A 22,807-nucleotide genomic window follows, 5' to 3' on the forward strand; every position below is an offset into this window, starting at 1 on the left:
AAGACAGAGTTAAGGAATTGGAGTCAGGTGCTAAGACTATTAGTCTAACAATGCCCAGAAAAAATTCCAAAAGCAGGTTAAAAGTGTTTCAAACGAACAATCGTTGGAAAGGTGTCGAAAATATGTCAAAATGAAGAAGATAAAGAAATCGGGTAAACTGCGGGAGTAACTATCACTCTCCAGGTCAACCAGGGTCCAGGGCACATTTAGGTAAAAAAAAAAAAACGCTTAGATTTGTTTTCAGGCGGGTAGTATCAGCTTCCCTTCCCCGGAACATCCACTCTCGAGGGACCATGGTGTCCGGACAGAATATAGACGTTTTTCGAAAATCAGAAAAAAATGGTCAAAATGCCAGGAAACATTTTCTGAAAGCTGGGTAAAACTGTTTAAAACGAAGAATCGTTGGAAAAGTGACAAAAAAGTGTCAAAATGAAGAAAATAAAGAAATCGGGTAAACTAGGGGAGTAACTATCCCTCTCCAGGTCTACAAGGGTCAAGTGCACACTTAGGCAAAAAAAATGCTTACTTTTGTTGTCAGGCGGGTATTATGAGCTTCCCTGTAGTTACTGTGTATATATAGTGTAAAATTGTCCAATTCAAGTAAATTTTTCATTTGGCATCATTCTAAATGATAGAAATTAAGTTATAATGAATACAATCATACTTGGCCAAAACGTGATTTTCAGCGCATGAAAATCACATTAAGGCAATAAAAACGGAAATGTTCCCCTGCTGCCAAACAAACTGTACGAGACACATAGTTACTGTGAGTATAGTGTAAAATCGTCCAATTCAAGTAAGTTTTACATTTGGCATCATTCTAATGGCTAAAAATTAAGTTATAATGAAAACTATTATACTTGGCCAAAACATAATTTTCAGCGCATGAAAAGCACATTGAGGCAATAAAAACTGAAATGTTGCCCTGCTGCCAAACAAACTGTCAGAGACAAATAGTTACTGTGTATATGGTGTAAATTCGTCCAATTCAAGTAAGTTATTCATTTGGCATCATTCTAATGGCTAGAAATTAAGTTATAATGAAAACTATTGTTAGACTATAAATATATCACCTTACTCCAATTCCCTAACTCTGTCTTATCCCGTCTAACAATGGCGCGTGTTCAGCATCGGAGGAGACAAACCAGGGTTGAGCGAGTTTATGCACAGATGATTTTTTCCATTCAAATTGATTCATACAGAGCTCCAGGTCTCCCTCCCAAAGAATAAGCCCGCTGAGTGTTGATGTCCCAAGCGGAGGATGGAAAAGACATTGTCCAAACCCGCGTTTGCCCAGTTATAGTATAACAAAAATGCATATTCATTCGCTGATTAACAATGAGATGCGGGCTGGTCCATGACTGCTGTGTGGGGGGTTTCTCCGGACTTCACACCTTCCAGCCTCGAATGCCCATCATCCAGACCTCTGTCTCCGCTGGTCCTATGAAGTCCCGACCATCTGCCCTGTTCTTTGTTTCCTCTGCCCTCTGAAGTCCTTCTCTATCTGTTCTCTTATCAGTGTGAATCCAACCTTGAAACAAGAATCTCAGAAAGAGCCTTTTGTTAACATTGAAAAATCTCAGACCAATCCTTTTGTTCATATTGTAATTGAAGAATCTCCGACCAATCCTTCTGTTCATATTGTAATTGAAGAATCTCAGACCAATCTTTCTGTTCATATTGTATTGAAGAATCTCAGACCAATACCAATCCTTTTGTTCATCATGTAATTGAGTTGAGAACAGGAGCCGAACCCTGCAGTGGCGATACCAAAACAAGACCGCCACAACAAAAAGAATGAGCAAAATACAATATCAAAATGAAACAGCTATACTAAAAGAATGAGTAAAATATGTCATATTCTCACTATCAAACTTGGCCAGAATGTGATTTTCAGCGCATTAAAAGCACATTACGGCAATAAAAACTGAAATGTTCCCCTGCTGCCAAACAAACTGTCAGAGACACATAATCACTGTGTATATAGTGTAAAATCTATTAAATTCAAGTAAGTTTTTCATATAACACGGGCACAAAACCACCTCCAAGCTAATATGCTGTTCATTCAGGTGTTTTATTCCACATCAGAATGCAGGTATTATGTTGGTGCATACAAACAAATCAAATACATTATATATACAGTAAAAAAGCTGCACATTTAATAAATGTAAACTTTTATTCAGAAAACTCAGAAATTCAAAAACATCCAAGCAGTCCGGATGGATCTTCCGCAGTTCTTTTGCGCTTAAGAAACCTCGTTATTGGGAGTTGTGAACGTTGTTTTTTTTTTTTGGTCGCTGAAGATGCGCCTGTAAACAGCCATGACGTCATCGGTGCGATTGCTGAACTCGACGGCCCTCACCATGTTATCGTCCGTTTCTTTGGACTTTTTTTGGAGGTCTTTGGCAGCATTGAAGAGGTCCTGCAAATTATGCAAAGTAAGGCCACCTTCGTCAGCTTTGTCAGCTTCGTCACCCTCGTCGTCGGCAGCAGACTTGTCTTCCTCCCCACTCGCTGACTTGGTCATTTCCTGTAGGTCCTCCTCTGTCAGTGGGTCTGAGTGACAGTCGATGAGATTTGTAATCCCATCAGCCGTCCTATCCGAGAAGCCTTCAGTCCGCACCAACCGAGCCAGCCTGACTTATCAACGGCAGAGTGATGGATATCGTTAGGCGTGAAACCCTCATAGTCTAACTTTTACGCTTAGCTTTAGCTTGACGAGAAGCGTGCTGTATGCTAGCACGAGATAAACGTGGACTGAAAATGGGTATCGGGAGAAGCTTGAGCTTCCGTGGTGAATGGGCCAATGGGGAGTCGAGTATTCATTCAGTGAGCATTCAGCTGGCCAATCAGCTTGCGTTTATGCCCGTGATGCCCCGTGATGCTTTGCGCATACATGCATTCTTTGTTTGAAATTTTTGTAAAATGATGCAATTACTAATTCTAATTGAATATTTTGTTTCCACATCTTGTAAAATGATGTAATTTATAAATATAATTTAATATCTTTAAATTTTTAATTTTTCTTCCTGAAAAAAATCTGCAAAGCTCTGAGTCTTCGGTAGCTGAAGCGCAAAGTGGCGAGGGAACACTGTACTAGTCAATGGCAGGTACATTTTTGGGGCACTTTGTTGGAAAGTGTCCTGTGTCTCAAGGGTAGGCATGAATATATTGGCAACGTTGTATGGTGTTTGTGTGGTTTCTGCAGTAAAAATTAAGATAAGCCTAGAAAAAACAATCGAAGGGGGAAAAACATAAAAAGTTAACTGTGAGGCACACGAACTCACTACAAAAAAGTAAAATATGGGAAACACGTGTTGTAAGGCTGTTAGCAATGACGATCCAAAAATGTGTCTGCCCTATAAGGATTGGGAATTTGTAGAAAAACAAAGCGCTTTAAAAATTAGACAGCTATATTTATGCATAAATAAATATGGGTTTGCTGGCCATTTTAAATGCATGAAATGATAAATCTGCAGGATAATAATTGCACTAATGCATAGAGGTAATATACGTATGTGTGAATGGATAAAAGTGTGACGACTTGTTCCACAGACACTAATGGCGAAATATGGCCGGGGAGAAGGAAAAAACATGGCATTTTGGGAAAATAGTGGGGCTCCCTCGGATAACGGGGATGTATTTAAGACCGAGGCGGCGGGAAAGTGCTGTTTGGTAAGGAAAAATAGCGGGGCCTCCTCGGCTGACGGGAAAAATATTTACCGAGATAGGTGGCGGGAGCGTAGGAATTTTAACAAAGATAGCGGGAGAAGAGATGTGGTAAAGTTTGACAAAAATCACAGATAATTTGTGGAAAATGGGGGTATATATATTGCATGACTAAAAGGTCTCTGAAAACAAGGAATGTCTGCTTAGAAGGATTTGGAATGTGGATTTTGATTATGAGAATGTTGAGCTAGAAAATTAATGGAGACACTGGTATTTGATTTGGTTAATCCAGGAATCACGTTTTTGTGATTACAATTCAATTGTTTTTTGTGATGCTGGGGCTTGTAGAACAACAATTAGAATGGTTATTTCCAAGTGCCGGAGGTGCTTTGTTAATATTACCTATATGTACTGTGAATTTACTGGAATGTAATGGCTTATTGCAGCTTGGCCTGTTTTTTTTATCCCGTCCGCTAGCGGGAAGATGGTGTTTAAAAGACGAAAGACTATATACAAAATGGTCATTTATATGTTCAGCAGGGAATGTCACCTGTGTTTTTATTATGCTCTAGACTTGCCAAATAATGTGTCGACTGCGGGAGAAGCACTTTGGTGTAGCGGCTGCTGATTAGAGGGGAGTGAAACATGTGGGCCGCGGGGCAGACAATTTGACTGTTAGGCTTTCGGGTGCGCGCAGACCGTGTAAACAACTAAAATTTTGTGAATCCCTTCTGTGAAGACATTGCAAAAATAATGATTGGCCTTGGGGGTGCTGAAACAAACTTGAGGGCAGAAAATGGGTTTTTGCTATGTTGATGTGCTTGCAGCATATTCTGAATATGGGGTCTTGGAAAAATATTGTCATGTAGTGGGATATTGGAAGAGGGATTAATTTGACTGTTTAATGGTTGTCTTCTCTAAAAAGCGTTATATTTGGGCACAGTAAAATAGAGGCGACGTTTCAAGTGGTGACTCGCTGGTTTGTAAACAGAAGATAAGAATGCTGCTTTCGCAGCAAGAGTGGAGGTCATAGTTAGCGGCTTATGGCGTTTTCTGTTTGGACTTTTCTGAATAAGAGCAATACATTGTCTGCAAGGAATGCAAGGTTATGAAAATGCTTTCGCATTCATTTTTCGGGTTTTAAACAGAAATGCATATTAAGGTGATAGAAATTCTGTTTAGTAAAAGGTTGATTTGGTAAAAGTTTTGGATTTGGGAATAGAGCAAAATAGTCATTTTTGAGCAATTGTGGATTTCAAAGGGCTCTTAGTTAAAGGGAACTAGCTTTTGGAGGGTAAAATAATATTAATACTATTTTTGAATAGTTTCATTGTTTAAAATACTTTTATCCAGGAGGTTGGCTGGTTAAAGAAAAGGTGAGGTTGGAAAAAATTACAATATTATGGTATATTGGTGATAATTTGAGGGTCTTTTATTAAACATTGAAAATTATAATTATGAAATGCCTAGCAAAAGGTTGATTTCTCTAAATTAATTGTTTTAGATTTTTCTTTTGGTAACAGGGAGCTATGGGAAATGGCTCTGATCTTAGGTAAACATCGTATAAGGTGATTTGCAAAGTAAATCTTAGGTATTGAGAGTTATTTGGCTGTTAATGACATCAGATGGGAAATTAACGATGCAATAGTGGCATGAGAAAATTCATGGCATTCATCCAAATAATTTGTTGAATTGTCGATAAAATAATTAGTTTAGGCTGGGCATATTTTCCCTAAGACTGGAGGAACATGGAATGTTTTTCAAAGTGCACTTGAAAGAACATTGTCTGTTGTCCTGGCGATAGGAAATATGCTTTGGCACAGGTCATGTTGATGACTTTAAGGATATTACGTATTGGATAAGCATTGATGAATTGATACAACCAAATGACGTTGCTTTCTATTGCTTTAAGGGCATGCAAATTAAGAGAGCTTTATCTTGAAATTGATAGCATTGCAATTATGGGGTTAATACGCCTGAATGTTATAGTGATAACGATTGGCAATAACAAGCTTAGATAAGGGGGAAAGGAGCGATTCTCTGAATTCCAAAATCCAAAATCTGGCTTAGAGAGAATCTGGTTTGAAACAAGGGACGTTTTAGGTAGATGGGTTGTCTATGAATAAAATGGGATGGGCAAAATTCGACGGTGATTGAGGTTGCCAACCCTAATGTGGGGAGTGAGCAGTCCCTTGTTATTTTGGTTCATAGAATTTGGACTCAAGGCGACGTGATAAAGGCCGTAGATGGCGTCATGTCGCATAAAATTGGCGTAGAGGAATTTGTCTTACAAATGGGGGGCATTATCTCATCACCTGGATGGAGTTGAAACAAATATGGATGGCCACGTTAAAAGGTGATTAGCATGCTATTAGAGGGAATTGGGATTTTCCAAAAAACTGACAGGGGGCCATTAGGTCATGAGGGCTGTGAATAGAATTTGAGTGTGAATTAAAGAAAAGAAAAACCTTAGAGGTGAAACTATTTCCACCTCAATTCTGGGAGCAAACAGCTAAACTGGTAGCATTTAAAAGGGTATAACCTAATGTGAAACATGAAGGTAATTTTTTCTACAAACGGTTAAAATGCTAGAGTGGGGGTGTGTGTTTTGAAGGATTGATGATTAGCGCATCAACCTTACGGTTCAAAGATCTACTAATGAATGCGGGGTGGATCCAGACCTTCCGGAATGTGGGGTATTCCTGGCGTCCTCGTGAATTTGTGGATTTTCTCCGGGTACTCCAGTTTACTCCCACAAAATGAAATTATTGATGCTAGACTGGTTGAAAACTAAATTCTTCTGTTTATGAGTGTGAGCGTGAATGATGGTTTGTCTTTTTGTGTTTTTTGATTGGCAGGCCACCGAGATATAATCTATCAATAAAATATCAAGGTTGAAAAGAATTTGGGAATTTGGAATTGATTTCTGAAATCGCCAATTGGCCTTGGGGATGGCGTGAGAGATTGGTAAAAAAAAGAAAATTGGGACCTCAGAAACTATCTATCGTGATAATGGCACCCATTTTGTTAATAAAATAATTGAAGAAATTGGCACTAGGTTTCATATTTTGTTGCAAAATTATTGCGCCTACCATCCACAATTGGCAAAGTCCTGTTTGGTAGACCTTACAAATTGCTATTATTCACTACACAATGAGAATTTGATGATGAGGCAAATCTAGCAGAGTACGTGAGGAAATCTTTAGAAAAAACGCACAAAATTTAAGCTATCAGAGGGAGATTTTGCTTCTCAACAGGAAACGGACGAAGTGACGGTGATTCCTGGAGGCTGGGGGCTGATACGCAGCATAAAGAAGAAACATTGGAGCAACGCAAAGTGGGAGGGTCCATGTTGCTAACCACGCCAACAGCTATTAAAGTAGCTGAAAGAGGGACACGGATAAATTAAAACGTTTCAAGAGGAAAACTCCCTAAACAAAGAAAACAATTATTGCTTTTGGGGCAATGAGATTAATGATGATTGTGATTCTATCCCTCTCCACAGTAGGGTTGTTTTCTCCAGTTGGAGAGAAAGGCGGAGGCGTTTCAAGTGAGGATACACATTACGGGAGGGTAAAGCGAGTCAATTTTTCCACTGTTTAATCATTTTACCTGCTTAAACCTTACAGGGCTTGTTCTGAAGCTGGGGAAGATAAATGAGACGTGGGGTGTCGGCGTTCTAAAACAAACCGCACCACTGATACCACGTTCTGACCGATGGTGGAATCAGGGGTGGAGATAAATTATACGACTCCTGCCGAAACGCGGCAGGACTAGGTACTTTGGTCTCACTGCTCTTACCGGTGTCTGTTTTTCCATCTACAGTGGAGGAGATACAATTGGCTGCTCAGAAATCTGGTGTGGTGAAGGGTCCCTCCCGACATCGTCGAGTGGCATGGAGGGAAGGAGATCCAACATACATTGATGCGATCGGCATCCCCCGGGGCGTCCCAGATGAGTATAAGCTGGCTAATCAGATCGCAGCAGGATGTGAGTCCAAAAACAAAAATGTGGATGAGATAAATTACCTGCATTACAATGTCCAAAAACTTGGAAATTATACTGAACAGGGATTCGTGGCCATAAAGGAGCAACTGGCAGCTACCAGTCTGATGGCGTTCCAGGATCGCATAACGGTGGAGTTGCTCCTTACGGATTAAGGGGACGTGTGTGCAAAATGTTTGGAAAACAATGTTGCACCTTCATACCGAAAAATCGTCACCCGATGGGTCCCTAACCAGGGCCATTAGTGGCCTGCAGACCCTAAAACCGCGATATGACAAAGCATTCTGGAGTAGAATTATCTGCTTCATAGACAGGTGGGATAAGACCTTTGGAAAATGTAAGGATTTGGCCATATCTGTTGTGTTTTCTGTAGCCATATTTGCTACTACCTTGACATTGTATGGGTGTTGTCTTATCCCCTGTTTGCGCTACTTGCTAACTTATAACTACTGCAATTGCCCCTCAAATTCTAAATTACACGAATTATATCTCTGCTTATGAAATGTACCGGGGAAAGAAGTGAAGTCCAGGAGTACGGTAATTCCGAGGACGAATTGGACGAAAATGATCCTGTTCTTTCTTTTTCAGACCAGCCATGTGAGTAAGGATTAGGCGGATAAAATCGCAGTCACCGACATTTCCATTTGTGATTACTAAGAAATGATTAATAACATACGTATTATAAAAACGGGGGAATGTTGGGTTTATTCTGTATTACTATTATATACATATATGTGTAGTAAATCATTTCTTTGTTAAACCATTCTTCCTATTGTTCCGCTCGAGGTCATAAACAGCCGCCTGGTCCACTCTCACGTGGACTTCTTATCCAAGGATTGTTTATCCTACAGCTCACCCAGTATCGGGCTCTGAGGGCTGTTGATCGGCAGGCAGCAAGGACTCGGGATATCTGTCATTTCCATAACACTCGTATAGTGTGCATACCTCGTGACGCACTTCGGCTTCTTTATGTAATTGTTATATGATTGTTAGGTCAAATGAAGGCGTGATTGTTTTAATCCAAATGCCTTAAAGCCATACGCAAAAAACTGTTCAAGAGGATACTTTTGAAGACAAGGGGCTTTGCTGTGTTTTCCCTTAAGGTCCTTATCCATGATGCAATCTATTTAATTAAATGTCAATAATTAAATCAGAAGGGTAATTATTTATGAACCTATCACCAAGAAATCCAAATAACTGCCATGACCCAGATGATTATCCAGAACCGCCTTGCCCTCGACAGAATAACCGCCCAGCAGGGAGGTGTGTGTGCCATGGTAGGAGACTCATGATGCACCTTCATCCCTGCCAACGTATCCCACTCAGTCCATAATGCCTTACAAACTGAAGAACCAGATCCAGTTCCACAACAAGGATGGCTTGACTGGTTCCTCTTTGGCTCATCATGGACACATACTCTTTTGAAAGCCCTAGTACCAGTCGTAACTGTTATTACTCTCGTGTTTGTTGTCCTAACTTGTTGTTTGCCCTGCTTCTCAGCTTTAATCAAACGTACCATTAATTCCACAGTCGAACGAATCATGATTGTTGAAACCCAGCTAATGCTAACTCGTATTCACATGCAACAATCCATATCCCAATCTGACCTTGATGCTGTGCTATTGTCTGACTCTGATTAATGTGTCTTTCCTATTCTGAGACACCAGGTACTCTTCCCGGTCGCTCTAAACTCCAGTTTGAAGTAATTTGTGAAGAATTTCGTTCAAAAGTAGCGTCACTAACAAACGAGGTTCCGATGTGTTTATACTCACAAACAGGAGGGATATGTAAGATTAGACAGTCTTTTTGCAAATGCTTGCTCATATTGTATTAGTTTTTGTAAGTATAACAGCATCGTAGTCATCCTTGTGGCTGACATGTCAGCATAAACACCCAACTGTCTGACTGAATAATCAATCTTAGTCTTGTGATTGGGTTGACATGTCAGCACAAATACTCAACTGTCCGACACTGATCAATTACTTTTTGCCCTGCAAATGACTGAAACGTATCTGTCCAAAGTCTTAGTGACAACTGTCAGTTTTGCCTGTATTTAAGACACGCTCACTGGTCATTCGACTAGATTTGCAGTAACATCGCGTTGAACAGGACCCTACTGTAGGAACTCTCACTGTCCACTTTGCAGTCTGGTAATAAACCAATTGGTCCGGGACCAATGAAAGTAGAACAAGAATTAGAAAGGGCTTTATAGTCTTGGTCTGTTAATAGAGTCAGGGACTTAACTCAGACAAAGTCAGGGACTTTTGGTCTTTGTGTGTTCAGAGATATTGGGTTAATCACAAAGTAGAGATCAATTTCGGGTAATTTAGAAAATAATTGTTGTTTAAACTATTAAGTAGGTGATTAATATGGGTCAGAAAGCAACAAAAGGCATGAAGACCCTGAAGTTCATGGGAGACCGGACGACAAGTGGTTAAACCAATTCTCTCAGTTGCCCACTCAACAAATAATAATTAACCACGTATATGCAACTGACCTAATGGACAACCCATTGCCCCCCGGACACATTGCCTATGGGGATGGATCATCATCAAAAACCCTGGATGGAGAAAAACACAACGTATATGCCGTGGTGACTCAAAAAGACAACCTCAAGACAGGACGACTCCCCGGCGACTGGTCTGCACAAGCCGCAGAAATAGTGGCACTGACAGAGGCATGTAGACTATTCCTAGAACAAGACGTGACGGTGGAAAGACAGCCCAATCCCTGCTGAATTCCTAAGAGAAATGCAAAATCATGCCCCAGAAAAAGAGAAACTGCAATGGTAAACAGAAGGAGCCTCTCAACACAAGAACGGACTCTATGCAGTAGAAAACAAGCCATGCATGACACAATCATTGTTTGAAGTAATTTCCAAATTGAGCCATGGGAGGAGCCATGTCTCAACAGGAGGGATGATCAGTACAGTACAACAAACAATGCATGTTCCCAGAGGTCTCCAAATTTACTTCAATTTTTTTGGCAGAAACTGTCTGAACTGCTTTAGACACAACTCTCAAGGCAACGAACAAACTGAACCAAAGTGCTGGACTCGTCGAACAAACCATTAGAACAGTAAAACTCAGACTCAGAAAAACCATGGAAGACACAGGAAAACCATGGCAAGAATGCCTGAGCCTGGTGGAAACATACATGAGAATCATTCCAACAGCACAGGGATGCACACCATTTGAGGCAGTGAACGAGAGACCCTTCCACTTAACAATGTGGGAAAAAGATCTGGTGGTAGAAGAGAAAGGAGAAACAGATTCCCTCACTAAGTGGTTATGCAAAATGTTCCAAGAAATAACTGTGATGAATGCAAAATAATCTGCCGACATCTTCTCTGTCTGCCACAGAGGAGATCCTGTCCCCAGGAGACCTGGTACTCGTCAAGGTGATAAAAAGAAAGTGCTGGTCTTCTCCACGTTGGGACAGACCTCACTGTGTGATTTTGCCCACACCCACCGCCATCAAAATCGAAGGAAGAGACACCTGGATACATCAGTCCCACAGTAAACAAAGTACAAGAAAGAAGTGGCTACTCATCATCATCATCACCGCTCTGTGTTCAACCACATGGGGGGAACGTACCAGAACCTTGGTACACTCCCACTGGAGGAGAATGCCCCACTAGCTGGTTCAGGAAACGATCAGGGGCCCCCAGATCTGCATCCCATTAACCAAGACACCAATCGTCGTTCAAGTCCCTTTGCTGAGCCTACAGCTTTCTCACTCTGGGATTGCACAGGACTGACTCCAGTTATTTTTATTGGTACCTACAAGCTCCCAGAGTCTGAGTGGTCTGGCCAGACACCTGGGACCAGGTCCTCTTCCATACAGGCTACAAAACCATCACATGGCCCCTTTCCAAAGAAGCTACCACCATGACCGCTAACTTCACCAAGTTAGCCACCACCATCAAAGATGGTAAACATACGCTGGAGCTCACCACCAACATCCAACAAAAAGGCTGCATCAACCTATGCCTCCGACCGGACCGACCAGGAAAAGACCCGCTCTTTACTATCACCATCCACACTACTAGTCCAGCCATGGTCCCCAAAGTGAATAGTGTGAACCCATTCGTAAAACCATCCGCCACACGCCTACTCAAAATCCGTCCGGCAGAAACACCTAAGCCTGAGGAGATACACCTAATTCTCGCCCATGTCCAAACCCAAGAAGAAAACGAGTACAACCCGATGATGAGGAACAGTTGGTACAGATACACCGCACTCACAGCCCGCGCCACAACCAATGAGTTGTTATGTCTGTTCCCTCATGCCTACTGCTGTAGCCCAACCACAGCTATGGGTCAACCGACAGAACGAAGAACTCGCCAACCTCACCTACAACTGTATCCTGGGTAATCTGAGAGAATCCTTCCAGCAAAGTTCGACCGCCTACATACCATGGTCGCAGTACCATTAGCAGCTACAGTCAATACCGCAACGTATGTCCAGTGCAACAACCGAACAGACTGTTATCCATCCTGTTTCAACTTCAGCGGACCGGATCCGAAGACCCCTTTAGACCAAGTTCACGTCACCAGGTGTGCCGAGATCAGACACATTCCTTCCCAATCATGGACAGTACTGGACCAAATATGGGGGCTCTGCGAATGGTAAGTGTATATGATCATCCCCGCCAATACAACTGGGCTCTGTGTCCCTACATCTGCATCCGACCACACGTACGTTCTAACAGCAGACTCGATTCCAACTGTCCACGCCAACCCACATCTACTCACCAGGCGTCAACGACGGAGCTTTGATTTCTTCCCCCATGATTCAGTGTGGGGCTCGGATGTCCCCCTCGAATACAAACACTAGTCAGTCTGCTCCAAAATCATGATGGCGGTGTTCCCCAGGGTAGGAACAGCGAAGAACACTCTACGTCTGGAAACCATTGACTACAGATTCCAGGCCTACGTCAACGCATCAGTCTGACTGCAACAAGGCTGAGAAATCCAAATAACTGCCATGACCCAGATGATTATCCAGAAGCGCCTTGCCCTCGACAGAAGAACCGCCCAGCAGGGAGGTGTGTGTGCCATGGTAGGAGACTCATGCTGCACCTTCATTCCTGCCAACGAATCCCACTCAGTCCATGATGCCTTACAAACTATGAAGAACATACAGAACGCTATGACCAAAGATCCAGTTCCACAACAAGGATGGCTTGACTTGTTCCTCTCTGGCTCATCATGGACACATACACTTTTGAAAGCCCTAGTACCAGTCGTAACTGTTATTGCTCTCGTGCTTGTTGTCCTTACTTGTTGTTTGCCCTGCTTCTCAGCTTTAATCAAACGTACCATTAATTCCACAGTCGAACAAATCATGATTGTTGAAACCCAGCTAATGCTAACTAGTATTCACATGCAACAATCCATATCCCAATCTGACATTGATGCTGTGCTACTGTCTGACACTGATTAATATATCTTTCCTATTCTGAGACGCCTGGTACCCTTCCTGGTCGGTCTAAACTCCAGTTTGAAATAATTTGTGAAGAATTTCGTTCAAAAGTAGCGTCGCTAACAAACGAGGTTCCGATGTGTTTATACTCACAAACAGGAGGGATATGTAAGATTAGACAAAGTATCTTTACAAATGCTTGTTCATATTGTATTAGTTTTTGTAAGTATAGCAGCATCGTAGTAATCCTTATGGCTAACATGTCAGCATAAACACCCAACTGTCTGACTGAATAATAAAGCTTAGTCTTGTGATTGGGTTGACATGTAATCACGAATACTCAACTGTCCGACACTAATCAATTACTTTTTGCCCTGCAAATGACTGAAACGTATCTGTCCAAAGTCCTAGGGACAACTGTCAGTTTTGCCTGTATTTGAGACACACTCACTGGTCATTCGACTAGATTTGCAGTAACATCGCGTTGAACAGGACCCCACTGCAGGAACTCTCACTGTCCACTTTGCAGTCTGGTAATACATATTTTCTTTTTAAATTTATCTCACTCTTTCTTAGCCTGCTCCTGAAGCTGTATTTTCAGACCTAACAAACATTTCAGGTTTTTTTTGCCTTAGTGCTTTTCATGCGCTGAAAATCACGTTTTGGCCAAGTATGGTAGTTTTCATTATAACTTAATTTCTATCACTTAGAATGATTCGAAATGAAAAAAGTACTTGGATTGGACGATTTTACACTATATACAAAGTAACTATGTGTCTCTGACGAGTTGTTTGGCCGCAGGGGAACACTTCAGTTTTTATTGCCTTAATGTGCTTTTCATGCGCTGAAAATCATTTTTTGGCCGAGTATGATAGTTTTCATTATAACTTAATTTCTATCACTTAGAATGAAAAAAAAATGAAAATCTTACTTGAATTGGACGATTTTACACTATATACACAGTAACTATGTGTCTCTGACAGTTTGTTTCGCAGCGGGGGAACATTTCAGTTTTTATTGCCTTAATGTGCTTTTCGTGCACTGAAAGTCACATTTTGGCCAAGTATCATAGTTTTCACTATAACTTAATTTCTATCACTTAGAATGATGCCAAATGAAAAACTTACTTGAATTGGACGATTATACACTATATACACAGTAACTATGTGTCTCTGACAGTTTGCTTCGCAGCGGGGGAACATTTCAGTTTTTATTTTCTTAATGTGCATTTCATGCGCTGAAAATCACGTTTTGGCCAAGTATCATAGTTTTCACTATAACTTAATTTCTATAACTTAGAATGATGCCAAAGGAAAAACCTACTTGAATTGGACGATTTTACACTATATACACAGTAACTATGTGTCTCTGACAGTTTGCTTCGCAGCGGGGGAACATTTCAGTTTTTATTTTCTTAATGTGCATTTCATGCGCTGAAAATCACGTTTTGGCCAAGTATCATAGTTTTCACTATAACTTAATTTCTATAACTTAGAATGATGCCAAAGGAAAAACCTACTTGAATTGGACGATTTTACACTATATACACAGTAAGTATGTGTCTCTGACAGTTTGTTTCGCAGCGGGGGAACATTTCAGTTTTTATTGCCTTAATGTGCATTTTATGCGCTGAAAATCACGTTTTGGACAAGTATCATAGTTTTCACTATAACTTAATTTCTATCACTTAGAATGATGCCAAAGGAAAAACCTACTTGAATTGGACGATTATACACTATATACACAGTAACTATGTGTCTTTGGCAGTTTGTTTGGAAGCAGGGGAACATTTCAGTTTTTATTGCCCTAATGTGCGTTTCATGCGCTGAAAATCACGTTTTGGCCAAGTATCATAGTTTTCACTATAACTTAATTTCTATCACTTAGAATGATGCCAAATGAAAAACTTACTTGAATTGGACGATTATACACTATATACACAGTAACTATGTGTCTCTGACAGTTTGTTTCGCAGCAGGGGAACATTTCAGTTTTTATTGCCTTAAAGTGCTTTTCCTGCGCTGAAAATCACGTTTTGGCCAAGTATCATAGTTTTCACTATAACTTAATTTTAACCACTTAGAATGATGCCAAATGAAAAACTTACTTGAATTGGACGATTATACACTTTATACACAGTAACTATGTGTCTCTGACAGTTTGTTTTGCAGCAGGGGAACATTTCAGTTTTTATTGCCTTAACGTGCGTTTCATGCGCTGAAAATCACGTTTTGGCCAAGTATCATAGTTTTCACTTTAACATAACCTAACCCTAACCTTAACCCTAACCCTAACCCTAACCCTAACCCTAACTTCCATGACTTAGAATGATATCAAATGAAAAACGTACTTACTTAATTTGGACGATTATACACTATATACACAGTAACTATGTGTCACTGACAGTTTGTTTCGCAGCGGGGGAACATTTCAGTTGTTATTGCCTTAATGTGCATTTCATGCGCTGAAAATCACGTTTTGGCCAAGTATCAAAGTTTTCACTATAACTTAATTTCTAGCACTTAGAATGATGCCAAATGAAAAAATTACTTGAATTGGACAATTATACACTACATACACAGTAAGTATGTGTTTCTGACAGTTTGTTTCGCAGCAGGGGAACATTTCAGTTTTATTGCCTTAACGTGCGTTTCATGCGCTGAAAATCACGTTTTGCCCTAGTATCATAGTTTTCACTATAACTTAATTTCTAGCACTTAGAATGATGCCAAATTAAAAACTTATTAAATTATAAAATTTGACGATATTACACTATGTATAGAGAGACATTTGTGTCTCTGACAGTTTTACACAGTTTTACAAGTTATGACTCCAGACTCTTAATTTACAATTCTGCCTTTATGGATAAATTGCATCACCACCCCCTGAGTGGATCACTTACCTCTTACTGTCTTTCACTTACCTTCATTCAGCATGTAGGTGTCAGATCACCTTGTACCTAATGTCTATTCATATTACCTCACCCGAAGTTATTACACAGAAGGGATTGTGTTGTGTTTCCCCAAGTTTAGAGTCCCAATGGATGTGGGAAACTTACAGCGTCTGTCTGCCAGAGAGCAGCAGCTGGAACCAATTGTGACCAGGGTGGCATGGGTCCCTGATCATGTCCCTGGCTCTGCTGAGGTAACGAGGGCTGGCAATATCTTCCAGTGAGGGCAGAGTAGCCGACCATCTTCTGCGTAGTGGTGATACCTTTCTAAATAGCCTTTTTGTCTGCTGCCGTTCTTTCCGCGTACCACCAAATGTGCTTTTTATGCGCTGATAAGCACATTTTGGTCGAATATGAAAGTTTCCAAGTGTGCACTTGACCCTGGATGACCTGGAGTGACAGTTACTCCTGAAGTTGAACCTTTTTTTCATCCCACAATTCAAGGAAACAATTGCAAACCCTGTTAGCCAGCCTTTCTTATATTTCGCGAGGCGAAAAAACAATTGCGAGGCCAACTAGTTAGTCTTTCTTACATTCCACGATCTTTTAATTCAATTGTAAAACCAGTTTGGCTAGTCTACCTTGCATTCTACGATCTTATCAAACAAAGGTAAAACCAGTATGACCACATGGTGCGACAAGAATAAACAATTATTAAGCCAGTTAGCCAGTCCATCCCACAATTCCCTCCTTTTGTGTCTGTGAAAATATCGAAATATTGAAATGGCTGTTTCCATGAGCCAGAGAAGAACCAGTCAAGCCATCCTCGTTGTGGAACCGAATCTCCGGTCACAGCTCTCTGCATGTTCCTAATAGCCTGCAGGGCATCATGGACCGAGCAGGACATGCCGGCAGGGATGAAGGGACAGCACGAGTCTCCCACCATGGCACACACACAGCCCCGCTGGGTGGCCACTCCGTCAAGAGCAGGGCAGCCCTGGAAAATCACCTGGGCCATGACGGCTACCCAGCCTGACTGATGCGCCGACACAGGCCCGGAACCTGCCTTCAATGGTCTTCAAATGCAGGGCGTTCCTTGCCGCTCCCACTCAAGGGAACTGAGCCATTAGGATTTTGGATGAGACTGACCAGTATTTGTGTTTGAGGGACACATCCGAGCCACACACTGGATCATGGTCGTGAACTCCGTCAATAATGTGCCCAAATGGAGGTCATTGATTCGGGAATAACAGAACTTCTGAAGATCCCTAGATCAGGGGTGGCCAACCAGTCAGAGACCAAGAGCCACATTTTTTACTGTTACCGCAAAGAGCCACATCACACACATACCTTTGCTCAGCCAGATTTATTGTAAATGTCACACACCAGCATAGTAATGACATAAATTGACTCCTACAATACTAACAGCACAGGCCAGTCATTATCAACAATGAATATTGTGTCCACTGTCTCACACAGACAAACTCTCAGTTCAACCAAGTCCACAAACAAAAATATTATAATTTACAATAGCGTTTTTCTTTTACTATGCATGTTACTTAGTGGGACTTCTGTCATAAAATCAGAGCGTATTTTTGCGCAACATTCGCTCCTTGTGAGCTGTCATTTATTATGAATGGCTTTTAACTAGCGCGCCCACCACGTGGGTGTACACCTCGCTCTCCTATTGGCTGCTCCCGGCTGAGCACTCTCGCCTTGGTCTGCCTCGCAGGGGGTGTGGCTTTTTCAGCCGACGCTCGATCTTTGGGATACTTTTTGTTTGCGAGACGCCGTTCATTGTCGCTTCTGGTTCACGGGAGCTCTCCCACTCTGTTAAAAACGTTTAATCAAATGACCTTGCTCCTACTGGGAAACTTTGAGGTATTTTCATCCCAAGCACATGCGCATTGGACGAAAATACCGTATTGAACTCAAGCGAAGCGCACACGCAAATAAAAATAAAACACAAATACAAATAAAACACAAATACAAACTTTGATGTGGACGTAAGAGCTGCATGAAACCGGGCAAAGAGCCGCATGCGGCTCGGGAGCCGCGGGTTGGCCACCCCTGCCCTAGATGATTATTTTTATACATAATATTCAAAAATACATCCCCATCGTCAATGGATACAATTTTTCGGGTAAATTCACCAACCAGAACAGACTGGGCCTGGTTCTAATACAACCACTATTTTAATCGCAGAATGCCTGTTTTGGACACTGTTTATGGTGGGAAAATAGCTCCAGAACTATCCTGGATCATTATTTTTACACAGAATAGTGAAAATACATCCATCTACACATTCAACACTAATTATGAGTAGAAGCACCAACCAGAACCGACTGGGCCTGGTTCTAATACGACCACTATTTCAATCGCAAAATGCCTGTTTTGGACAATGTTTATGGTGGGAAACTTTATTTTTATAGAAAATAGTGAAACTACATCCACGCACTCAATCAACACAAATTCTGGGTAAATACACCAACCAGAACCGATTGGGCCTTGTTCTAATACAACCACTATTTTTATCGCAAAATGTTTTGGACACTATTGACGGTGGGAAATATTCCCAGAACATCCCTGCATCTTTAATTTTACACATAATAGTGAAAATGCATCCATCCACACAATTGACACTAAATCTGGGTAAAAGCGGCAACCAGAACCGACTGGGCCCGGTTCTAATTCAACCACCATGCAAAATAAAGATTCTGAAGATCGCTAGATGATTATTTTTATACATAATAATCAAAAATACATCCCCATCGTCAATGAATATAATTTTTCGGGGAAATTCACTAACCAGAACAGACTGGGCCTGGTTCTAATACAACCACTATTTTAATCGCAGAATGCCTGTTTTGGACACTGTTTATGGTGGGAAAATAGCTCCAGAACCATCCTGGATAATTATTTTTACACAGAATAGTGAAAATACATCCATCTACACATTCAAAACTAATTATGGGTAGAGGCACCAACCAGAACCGACTGGGCCTGGTTCTAATACGACCACTATTTTAATAGCAAAATGCCTGTTTTGGACAATGTTTATGGTGGGAAACATTATTTTTATAGAAAATAGTGAAACTACATCAACCTACTCAATCAACACAAATTCTGGGTAAATACACCAACCAGAACCAATTGGGCCTTGTTCTAATACAACCACTATTTTTATCGCAAAATGTTTTGGACACTATTGACGGTGGGAAATATTCCCAGAACATCCCTGCATCTTTAATTTTACACATAATAGTGAAAATGCATCCATCCACACAATTGACACTAAATATGGGTAAAAGCGGCAACCAGAACCGACTGGGCCCGGTTCTAATTCAACCACCATGCAAAATTAAGATCCATTGGAGGTTTTTGATTCTTGTATAAAAAAGCCCCAAAATATCCCTGCATGATTACTTTTAAACAGAATAGTAAAATATACATCCCTATCATCTTTGGACACAAGTTTCAGATATAAACAGCAACCAGACCCGACTGGACCCAGTTATAATGCAACTACTATTTTTTATCGCAAAATGCATGTTTTGGAAAAAAATTTATGCTGGGAAATAGCCCTAGAACCATCCTGGATCTTTATTTTTAGACAGAATTGTGAAAATACATCCACCTACACAATCAATACTAACTCTGGGTATAAGCACCAACCAGAACCGACTGGGCTTGGTTCTAATACAACCACCATGCAAAATAAAGTGCCCAAATGGAGGTCATTTATTCGGCATAAAATAACTTCTGAACATCCCTAGATGATGATTTTTATACAGAATAGTGAAAAATACAACCCCTTTCCCATCGGACACAAGTTACGGGTGTATACACAAACCAGAACGGACTGGGCCTGGTTCTAATACAACCACTATGCAAAATAAAGTGCCCAAAGGGAGGTCATTGATTCGGGCATAAAAGAACTTCTGAAAATCCCTAGATGATTATTTTTATAGAGAATAGTCAAAAATACATCCCCATTATCATTTGACACAAGTTCCGGCTAAATACACGAACCAGAACCGACTGGGCCTGGTTCTAATAGGACCACTATTTTAATCGCAAAGTGCCTGTTTTGGACACTATTGACGGTGGGAAATATTCCCTGAACATCCCTGCATCTTAAATTTCACACAGAATAGTGAAAATGCATCCATCAACACAATTGACACTAATTCTGGGAAAAGGCACCAACCAGAACCGACTGGGCCCGGTTCTAATTCAACCACCGTGCAAAATAAAGATCCATAATGGAGGTTTTTGATTCTTGTATAAAAAAAAGCCCCAAAACATCCCTGCATGATTATGTTTAAACAGAATAGTAAAATATACATCCCCATCATCTTTGGACACAAGTTTCGGATATAAACAGCAACCCGAACCGAGACAACCCAGTTATAATGCAACTACTATTTTTTATCGCAAAATGCATGTTTTGGAGACTATTTATGGTGGCAAATACCCCTAGAACCATCCTGGATCTTTATTTTTTGACAGAATAGTGAAAATACATCCACCTACACAATCAACACTAACTCTGGGTAAAAGCACCAACCAGAACCGACTGGGCTTGGTTCTACTACAACCACGATGCAAAATAAAGTGCCCAAGTGGAGGTCATTTATTCGGGCATAGAAGACCTTCTGAACATCCCTAGATGATAATTTCTTATACAGAATAGTCAAAAATACAACCCCATTCCTATTGGACACACTTTACGGGTGTATACACACAACAGAATCGACTGGGCCTGGTTCTAATACAACCACTATTTTTGTCGCAAAATGCATGTTTTTGACACTATTTATGGAGGGAAATAGTCTCAGAACATCCCTGGATCTTTATTCTTAAAGAGAATAGTGAAAATACATCCACCCACACAATCGACACTAATTGTGGGTAAAAGCACCAACCAGAACCGACTGGGCCTGGTTCTAAACAACCACTTGTAAATGAAGTGCCCAAATTGAGGTCATTGATTCGGGCATAACAGAACTTCTGAACATCCCTAGAATATTATTTTTATAAAGAATAATCAAAAATATATCCCCATCATCATTGGACACAATTTCTGGGTAAAAACACGAACCAGAACCGACTGGTCCTGGTTCTAATACAACCACTACTTTAACCGGAAAATGCCTGTTTTGGACACTGTTTGTGGTGGGAAATAGCTCCAGAACCATCCTGGATCATTATTGTTATACAAAATAGTGAAAATACATCCACTCACACAATAAACACAAATTCTGGATAAAAGCACCAACCAAAACCGACTGGGCCTGTTTCTAAACCACCACTTGTAAATAAAGTGACCAAATGAAAGTAATTCATTCGGGCATAACAGAACTTCTGAACATCGCTAGATGATTATTTCTATACAGAATAGTCAAGTATACATCCCAATCATAATTGGACACAAGTTCCGTATACAAACACCCACCAGAACCGACTGGACCCTGTTATAATGCAACCACTATTTTGTATCGCAAAATGCCTGTTTTGGACACTTTTTGTGGTGGGAAATAGCTCCAGAACCATCCTGGATGTTTATTGTTATACAAAATAGTGAAAATACATCCACTCACACAATACACACAAATTCTGGGTAAAAGCACCAACCAAAACCGACTGGGCCTGTTTCTAAACCACCACTTGTGAATAAAGTGACCAAATGAAAGTAATTCATTCGGGCATAACAGAACTTCTGAACATCGCTAGATGATTATTTCTATACAAAATAGTCAAGTATACATCCCCATCATAATTAGACACAAGTTCCGTATACAAACACCCACCAGAACCGACTGGACCCTGTTATAATGCAACCACTATTTTGTATCGCAAAATGCATGTTTTGGACACTATTTATGGTGGGAAATAGCCCCAGAACTGTCCTGGATCTTTATTTTTAGACAGAATAGTGAAAATACATCTACCCACACAATGGATAAAGCACCAACCAGAACCGACTGGGCCTGGTTCTTAAAAACCACCACTTGTAAATAAAGTGCCCAAATTGAGGTCATTGATTCGGGCATAACAGAACTTCTGAACATCCCTAGATGATTATTTTTATACAGAATAATCAAAAATACATCCTTATCATCATTGGACACAATTTCTGGGTAAAAACACCAACCAGAACCGCCTGGGCCTGGTTCTAATACAACCACTATTTTAATCGCAAAATGCCTGTTTATGGTGGGAAATAGCTCCAGAATCACCTGGAATGATGCCAATGAATGACTTACTTGAATTGGACGATTTTACACTATATACACAGGAACTATGTGTCTCTGACAGTGTGTTTGGCAGCAGGGGAACGTTTCAGTTTTTATTGCCTTAATGTGCTTTTCATGGCCTGATAATCACGTTTTGGCCAAGTATCAGAATTTTCACTATAACTTAATTTCTATCAATTAGAATGATGCTAAATGAAAAACTTACTTGAATTGGACGATTTTTCACTACATACACAGTAACTGTGTCTCTGACAGTTTGTTTGGCAGCAGGGGAACTTTTCAGTTTTTATTGCCTTAATGTACTTTTCATGCCCTGAAAATCACGTTTTGGCCAAGTATGATTGTTTTCATTATAACTTAATTTCTAGCTTGAGAATGATGCCAAATGGATAACTTACTTGAATTGGACGATTTTTCACTTTATACACAGTAACTATGTGTCTCTGACAGTTTGTTTGGCAGCAAGGGAACATGTGAGATTAGACAAAGTATCTTTGCAAATGCTTGTTCATATTGTATAAGTTTTTGTGAGTATAACAGCATCATAGTCATCCTTA

Source organism: Stigmatopora nigra, unplaced genomic scaffold, assembly GCF_051989575.1.
Source record: "Stigmatopora nigra isolate UIUO_SnigA unplaced genomic scaffold, RoL_Snig_1.1 HiC_scaffold_63, whole genome shotgun sequence".
In the NCBI taxonomy this organism is placed as follows: Eukaryota; Metazoa; Chordata; class Actinopteri; order Syngnathiformes; family Syngnathidae; genus Stigmatopora; species Stigmatopora nigra.